Source organism: Coregonus clupeaformis, chromosome 19 (assembly GCF_020615455.1).
Source record: "Coregonus clupeaformis isolate EN_2021a chromosome 19, ASM2061545v1, whole genome shotgun sequence".
Taxonomy (NCBI): Eukaryota; Metazoa; Chordata; class Actinopteri; order Salmoniformes; family Salmonidae; genus Coregonus; species Coregonus clupeaformis.
Window position 1 is genome coordinate 46,985,852 of NC_059210.1, and position 8,728 is coordinate 46,994,579.

The window sequence follows — 8,728 nt, forward strand, 5'->3', positions numbered from 1 at the left end:
AAATGTACACATTAAAAGGATCTCAGCAGAAAGGATCTTGGCTGTCAGACTCAATCTCACAAGCACAAACATGACTGGAGTCGCGTTACCACGGTAAGTAACCTTTCGCCCTTAAAGGGGCAGGTGAAAATGACAGAAATGCCAATCGGGGTGGTGTTGCGGTCTATATTCAGAACCACATTCCTGTAAAGCTTAGAGAGGATCTCATGTTAAATACTGTTGAAGTAATACAGGTTCATCTGCCTCACCTAAAGCCCATTCTTGTGGGAAGCTGCTATAGACCACCAAGTGCTAACAGTCAGTATCTGGATAATATGTGTGAAATGCTTGATAATGTATGTGATATCAACAGAGAGGTATATTTTCTGGGTGATTTAAATATTGACTGGCTTTCATCAAGCTGCCCACTCAAGAAAAAACTTCACACTGTAACCAGTGCCTGCAACCTGGTTCAGGCTATCAGTCAACCTACCAGGTTAGTTACAAACAGCACAGGAATGAAATCATCAACATGTATTGATCACGTCTTTATTAATGCTGCTGAAATTAGCTTCAAAGCAGTATCCAAATCCATAGGATGTAGTGATAACAACATAGTAGCCATATCTAGGAAAACCAAAGTTCCAAAGGCTGGGCCTAATATAGTGTATAAGAGGTCATACAATACGTTTTGTAGTGATTCCTATGTTGAGGATGTAAAGAATATTTCTGGTCTGTCGTATGTAATCAGGAGCAACCAGACAATGCACTTGACACATTTATGAAATTGCTTATTCCAGTTACTAATAAGCATGCACCCATTAAGAAAATGACTGTAAAAACTGTTAAATCCCTGTGGATTGATGAGGAATTGAAACATTGTATGGTTGAGAGGGATGAGGCTAAAGGAATGGCAAATAAGTCTGGCTGCACAACCGATTGGCAAAAGTATTGCAAATTGAGAAATAATGTGACTAAACTGAATAGAAAGAAGAAGAAACTACGCTATGAAACAAAGATAAATGACAAAGAGTTATAGTAAAAAGTTTTGGAGCACCTTAAATGGCATTTTCGGAAAAAAGGCTCCATCATTCATTGAATCAGATGGCACATTCATCACAAAACCCACTGATATTGCCAACTACGTTAATAATTTTTCATTGGCAAGATTAGCAAACTTAGGCATGACATGCCAGCAACAAACGCTGACACTACTATACATCCAAGTATATCTGACCAAATTATGAAAGACAAGAATTGTCATTTTGAATTCCGTAAAGTGAGTGTGGAAGAGGTGAAAAAGTATTGTCTATCAACAATGACAAGCCACCAGGGTCTGACAACCTGGATGGAAAATTACAGAGGATAATAGCGGACGATATTGCCACTCCTATTTGCCATATTTTCATTTCTAAACCTACTAGAAAGTGTGTGCCCTCAGGCCGGGAGGGAAGCAAAAGTCATTCCGCTACCCAAGAATAGTAAAGCCCCCTTTACTGGCTCAAATAGCTGACCAATCAGCCTGTTACCAGCCCTTAGTAAACTTTTGGAAAAATTGTCTTTGACCAGATCCAATGCTATTTTACAGTAAACAAATTGACAACAGACTTTCAGCAGGCTTATAGGGAAGGACATTCAACAAGCACAGCACTTACACAAATGACGGATGATTGGCTGACAGAAATTGATGATATTGTGGGGTCTGTTTTGTTAGACTTCAGTGCGGCTTTTGACATTATCGATCATAGTTTGCTGTTGGAAAAACGTATGTGTTATGGCTTTACACCCCCTGCTATATTGTGGATAAAGAGTTACCTGTCTAACAGAACACAGAGGGTGTTCTTTAATGGAATCCTCTCCAACATAATCCAGGTAGAATCAGGAATTCTCCAAGGCAGCTGTTTAGGCCCCTACTTTTTTCAAACTTTACTAACGACATGCCACTGGCTTTGAGTAAAGCCAGTGTGTCTATGTATGTGGATGACTCAACACTATACACTTCAGTTACTACAGCGACTGAAATGACTGCAACACTTAACAAAAAGCTGCAGTTAGTTTCAGAATGGGTGGCAAGGAATAAGTTAGTCCTAAATATTTGAAAAACTAAAAGCATTGTATTTGGGACAAATCATTCACTAAACCCTAAACCTCAACTAAATCTTGTAATGAATCATGTGGAAATTTAGCAAGTTGAGGTGATTAAACAGCTTGGAGTAACCCTGGATTGTAAACTGTCATGGTCATAACATATTGATACAACAGTAGCTAAAATGGGGAGAAGTCTGTCCATAATAAAGTGCTCCTCTGCCTTCTTAACAACACTATCAACAAGGCAGGTCCTACAGGCCCTAGTTTTGTCACACCTGGGCTACTGTTCAGTGGTGTGGTCAGGTGCCACAAAGAGGGACTTAGGAACATTACAATTGGCTCAGAACAGGGCAGCACAGCTGGCCCTTAAAAGTACACAGGCAGCTAACATGAATGATATGTCAATCTCTCATGGCTCCAAGTGGAAAGAGATTGACTTCATCACTACTTGTTTTCGTAAGAAGTGTTGACAAGCTGAATATACCGAGCTGTTTGTTTAAACTACTAGCACACAGTTCAGACACCCATGCATTCCTAACAAGGCATGCCACCAGAGTTATCTTCACAATCCCCAAGTCCAGATCAGACTAAGGGAGGCGCACAGTACTGCATAGAGCCATGGCTACATGGAACTCTATTCCACATCAGGTAACTGATGCAAGCAGTAGAATCAGATTTAAAAACAGGTAAAAATACATGTTATGGAACAACAGGGACTGTGAAGAGACACACACACAGGTACAGACACACGCATACAAGCGCTAGCACACGCACTCTACACACACGTGCATTGTAATATTGTTGCATGGTGGTATTATACATTTTGTATTGTAGATATGTAGTGGTGTAATATTGTTATATGATGTACTGTTTTATCTTTTGTTTGATATGTAATGTAAGTGCCTTAATGTATTTGGACCACAGGAAGAAAAGCTGCTGCCTTGGCAGCTAATGGGGATCCCTAATAAATAAAAAATACAATTACAAATAATGTTTGTCTACATAACCTGGTTCAAGCATTTACCATATAACCCTGAAGAAGGCACTGCATGCCGAAACATTGGTTGCTATACCAATTAAATGTTTGGGAGCATAATTAGAGTGCGACTTTCTTTCTTTCTTTTTATAGTTTACTTTTCGTTAGTCAGCATCTAAAAAATGTTGGGGGGAGTGTGCATCAGCTTATGCCTTTTACTAAAATGTGTAACAGCAACATTTTCTCTCAGCCTCATGACAAAATGAGTTGTCAACTAACGTGAATTCAACATCAAATCAACACAAAAAGGGCACCATGTCTTTGAATTTAGGTTAAAAGTTGGATGAAAAAAAGACTAAATTCCCTTACGTTGATGACTTTTTGTTAATCCAATCAGTATTCAAATAAAATAAAATAAAATTTTATTTGTCACATACACGTGTTTAGCAGATGTTATAGCGGGTGTAGCAAAATGCTTGTGCTTCTAGCTCCGACAGTGCAGTAATATCTAACAATTTCACAACATATACCCAATACACACAAAAAAGTAAGGAATGGGATTTAAGAATATATGCATATATGGACAAGCAATGACAGAGCAGCATGGACTAAGATACAGAATAATATTATAGAATAGAATGCAGTATATACATATGAGATGAGTAGTGCAAGATATGTAAACATTATTAAAGTGACTAGTGTTCCATTTCTTAAAGTGGCCAGTGATTTCAATAGGCAGCAGCAGCCTCTAATGTGCTAGTGATGGCTATTTCACAGTCTGATGGCCTTGAGATAGAAGCTGTTTTTCATTCTCTCGGTCCCAGCTTTGATGCACCTGTACTGACCTCGCCTTCTAGATGATAGCGGGGTGAACAGGCAGTGGCTCGGGTGGTTGATGTCCTTGATGATCTTTTTGGCCTTCCTGTGACATCGGGTGCTGTATGTGTCTTGGAGGGCGGGTAGTTTTCCCCCCGGCAGACCGCACCACCCTCTGGAGAGCCCTGCGGTTGTGGGCGGTGCAGTTGCCGTACCAGGCGGTGATACAGCCCGACAGGATGCTCTCAATTGTGCATCTGTAAAAGTTTGTGAGGGTTTTAGGTGATAAGCCACATTTCTTCAGCCTCCTGAGGTTGAAGAGGCTCTGTTGCGCCTTCTTCACCACACTGTCTGCGTGGGTGGACCATTTCAGTTTGTCGTTGATGTGTACGCCAAGGAATTTAAACTTTCCACCTTCTCCGCTGCGGTCCCGTCGATGTGGATAGGGGGGTGCACCCTCTGCTGTTTCCTGAAGTCCACGATCATCTCCTTTGTTTTGTTGATGTTGAGTGAGAGGTTATTTTCCTGGCACCACACTCCCAGAGCCCTCACCTCCTCCCTGTAGGTGGTCTCGTCATTGTTGGTAATCAAGCCTACTACTGTTGTGTCGTCTGCAAACTTGATGATTGAGTTGGAGGTGTGCTTGGCCACGCAGTCATGGGTGAACAGGGAGTACAGGAGGGGGCTGAGCACGCACCCTTGTGGGGCCCCAGTGTTGAGGATCAGCGAAGTGGAGATGTTGTTTCCAACCTTCACCACCTGGGGGCGGCCCGTCAGGAAGTCCAGGACCCAGTTGCACAGGGCGTGGTTCAGACCCAGGGCCTCGAGCTTAATGATGATCTTGGAGGGTACTATGGTGTTGAATGCTGAGCTACAGTCAATGAACAGCATTCTTACATAGGTATTCCTCTTGTCCAGATGGGATAGGGCAGTGTGCAGTGTGATGGCAATTGCATCGTCTGTGGATCTATTGGGGCGGTAAGCAAATTGAAGTGGGTCTAGGGTGACAGGTAAGGTAGAGGTGATATGATCCTTGACTAGTCTCTCAAAGCACTTCATGATGACAGAGGTGAGTGTTACAGGGCGATAGTCATTTAGTTCAGTTACCTTTGCTTTCTTGGGTACAGGAACAATGGTGGCCCTCTTGAAGCATGTGGGAACAGCAGACTGGGAAAGGGAGAGATTGAATATGTCCATGTGGCCCCGTGTAGCTCAGTTGGTAGAGCATGGCGCTTGCAACGCCAGGGTTGTGGGTTCATTTCCCATGGGGGGCCAGTATGAAGAAATGTATGCACTCACTAACTGTAAGTTGCTCTGGATAAGAGTGTCTGCTAAATGACTAAAATGTAAAAATGTAACGAACACACCAGCCAGCTGGTCTGCGCATGCTCTGAGCACGCTGCTAGGGATGCCGTCTGGGCCGGCAGCCTTGCGGGGGTTAACATGCTTAAATGTCTTAATCACGTCGGCCATGGAGAAGGAGAGGCCACAGTCCTTGGTAGTGGGTCTCGTCAGTGGCACTGTGTTATCCTCAAAGCGGGCGAAGAAGGTGTTTAGCTTGTCTGTAAGCGAGACGTCGGCGACGTGGCTGGTTTTCTTCTTGTAGTCCATGGTTGTCTGTAGACCCTGCCACATACGTCTCGTGTCTGAGCCGTTGAATTGCGACTCCACTTTGTCTCTATACTGATGTTTTGCCAGTTTAATTGCCTTGTGGAGTGAGTAGCTACACTGTTTGTATTCTGCCATATTCTCAGTCACCTTGCCATGGTTGAATGCGGTGGTTCGCGCTTTCAGATTTGTGCGAATGCTGCCGTCTATCCACGGTTTCTGGTTAGGGTAGGTTATAATAGGTACAGTGGGCACAACATCACCTATACACTTCCTGATAAACTCAGTCACTGTTTCAGTGTATATGTCTAAATTATTTTCGGAAGCTACCCAGAACATATCCCAGTCCGCGTGATCAAAACAATCTTGAAGCGTGGATTCCGATTGGTCAGACCAGCGTTGAATAGTCCTTAGCACGGGTACTTCCTGTTTGAGTTTCTGCCTATAGGAAGGGAGAAGCAAAATGGAGTCGTGGTCAGATTTGCCGAAAGGAGGGTGGGGGAGGGCCTTATAACCATCCCGGAAGTTTGAATAGCAATGGTCGAGGATTTTAGCAGCGTGAGTACAACAGTTGATATGTTGATAGAACTTCGGCAGCCTAGTCCTCAAATTTGCTTTGTTAAAATCCCCGGCTACAATAAATGCAGCCTCAGGATATGTGGTTTCCAGTTTGCATAAGGTCCAGTGAAGTTCTTTGAGGGCCGTGACTATAACCGAAGAAAATTATCTTGGGAGATAATACGGTCGGCATTTGATTGTGAGATATTCTAGGTCGGGTGAACAGAAGGACTAGAGTTCCTCTATGTTACTACAATTACACCACGAGTCGTTAATCATGAAACACACACCTCCGCCCTTCTACTTCCCGGAGAGATATTTATTCCTGTCTGCGTGATGAACTGAGAACCCATCTGGCTGGACCGATTCCGACAGAATATCCCAAGAGAGCCATGTTTCCGTGAAACAGAGTATGTTACAGGCCTTGATGTCTCTCTGGGAAGAAATCCTTGCCCGTAGTTCGTCGACTTTGTTAACTAAAGATTGAACATTAGCGAGTAGAATACTTGGAAGCGGTGGGTGGTGTGCGCGCCTCCTAAGTCGGACCAGCAGGCCGCTCCGAGTGCCTCTCCTCCGCCGGCGATGTTTTGGGTCAGCCGCTGGAATCAGTTCAGTTGCCCTGGGGAGAGCAAACAAAGGATCTGCTTCGGGAAAGTCGTATTCCTGGTCGTAATGCTGGTGAGTTACTCTGATATCCAATAGTTTTTCCTGGCTGTATGTAATGATGCAAAACACTTTCTGAGCTAATAATGTAAAAAATAATACATAAAAAAACAAAATACTGCAAAGTTTCCTAAGAGCTAGTCGTGAGGCCGCCATCTTCGTCGGCGCCAGGTTCACGCATTGATTCAATTTCATCACATTTATTTGTTGTTGTTGTAATTGCATGGAATCAATTTTGATTCAACCAGTTATTGCCCAGTGGGATGAGATTAGCTATAAAACTGCACATGGTAAAATGTGTAGAATTGCAGGAAGTTAGCTGTTCGCCACTGTGCAGCAGGTAATCATCAGGTAATCATTCTTTAAAGTCATCACTTGTATTGAGTTTATATAGCCTACCAGTTTCAATTTGATAGGCCACTAAACAGTGGTTTAAACAGACATGTAAATCAATCATTTTTTACCAATCCCTTAGCTTTTCTCAAACTAAGTTAAGACATGTACCATGGAACTACATTCCACATTTGGTGTAATTTGGTCCTACGGTTAATGAGAATACGATTTTTTAAGTATTATTTTGTATATTGTAGCATATTATCATATGTGCTAATATGAATCTACTGGTATAGTGTGGCCATCTTTGAATGCATCAACGTTATTTTCTCAACTTCTTTAGGGACTATTGTGATGAGTCCAAAGTCCAAATTTGGAGTGAATATTTTTTGCCACTAAGATTACACTAACAAAACACACAAAAACAGATGAGCATGCTTTGTAATGTTTCTAAAACAATACATGTATTACTAGTAAGAAGCCATGTGGTATATTGTTTAATTTTATCAAAATATCACAGATAAGGCAAAAATATTCACATTCCCCTCACAGGTCATGTTTGTGCATGTTTGTGCCTGTGAGATTGAGATAGTCTGACAAGTAGCCACTTCGTCTTCTCTTCCCTAGCAGTTGAAACTCATACATTGAAAAACAACCTAGCTTGTGAACAAAACAATGTAAATAGCCAAGAAATGCAAGGACGAAGTCTCACTTCAGTAGACTTTAGTTTCAAGTAAATTAGACCAACTTTTATGCCTTTGCGCAGCGCTTCTAAAAATGAAAATTTCACTCAGCACTTCACGTGCACAGCCCCCAGACAGACAGTGTTGCTGCGTGAGGTGGGATAGGCTATAGGATTCATAGTTCTTTGACTTTGTGCAATTAATTTACCGGCTTTGAAACAAAATGGCCACTGAAAACAGCCACTGCAGCTTTTGTTTTGCCCTAAATGTGATCATACTTTACTATTTCTATTCACAAATGCAAATAAAATACTCGCACTGTGGAGTCCTGACCTCCCACCAACGTGCGGGTGAAATAGACATCTTGCCCGCCAATGCCAAAATCTACCCACATTTGGTGGGTGGCAGGTGTTAATTTTAGGCCCTGCTTTTAGTCCATGAGAAGAAGATTTTTTTATGATTCTTTTAAGCATTAGCGTAATAATTAAAATCGTCAATTGTTAATAATGTCCTCATTTTGTAAGATACTGTGCATTCGGAAAGTATTCAGACTCCTTCCACATTTTGTTATGTGACAGCCTTATTCTAAAGTGGATTAAATTGCTTTTTTTCCTCATCAGTCTACACACAATACCCCATAATGACAAAGCAAAAACAGATTTCTAGAAATGTTTGCAAATGTAATCAAAATTAAAAAAGCAAATATCACATTTACATAAGTATTCAGACCCTTTCTCAGTACTTAGGTGAAGCACCTTTGGCAGCGATTACAGGCTCGAGTCTTCTTGGGTATGACGCTACAAGCTTGGCACACCTGTATTTGGGGAGTTTCTCTCATTCTTCTCTGCAGATCCACTCAACCTCTGTCAGGTTGGATGGGGAGCGTCACTGCACAGCTATTTTCAGGTCTCTCCAGAGATGTTCGATTGGGTTCAAGTCCGGGCTCTGGCTGGGCCACTCAAGGACATTCAGAGACTTGTCCTGAAGCCACTCCTGTGTTGTCTTGGCTGTGTGCTTAGGGTCG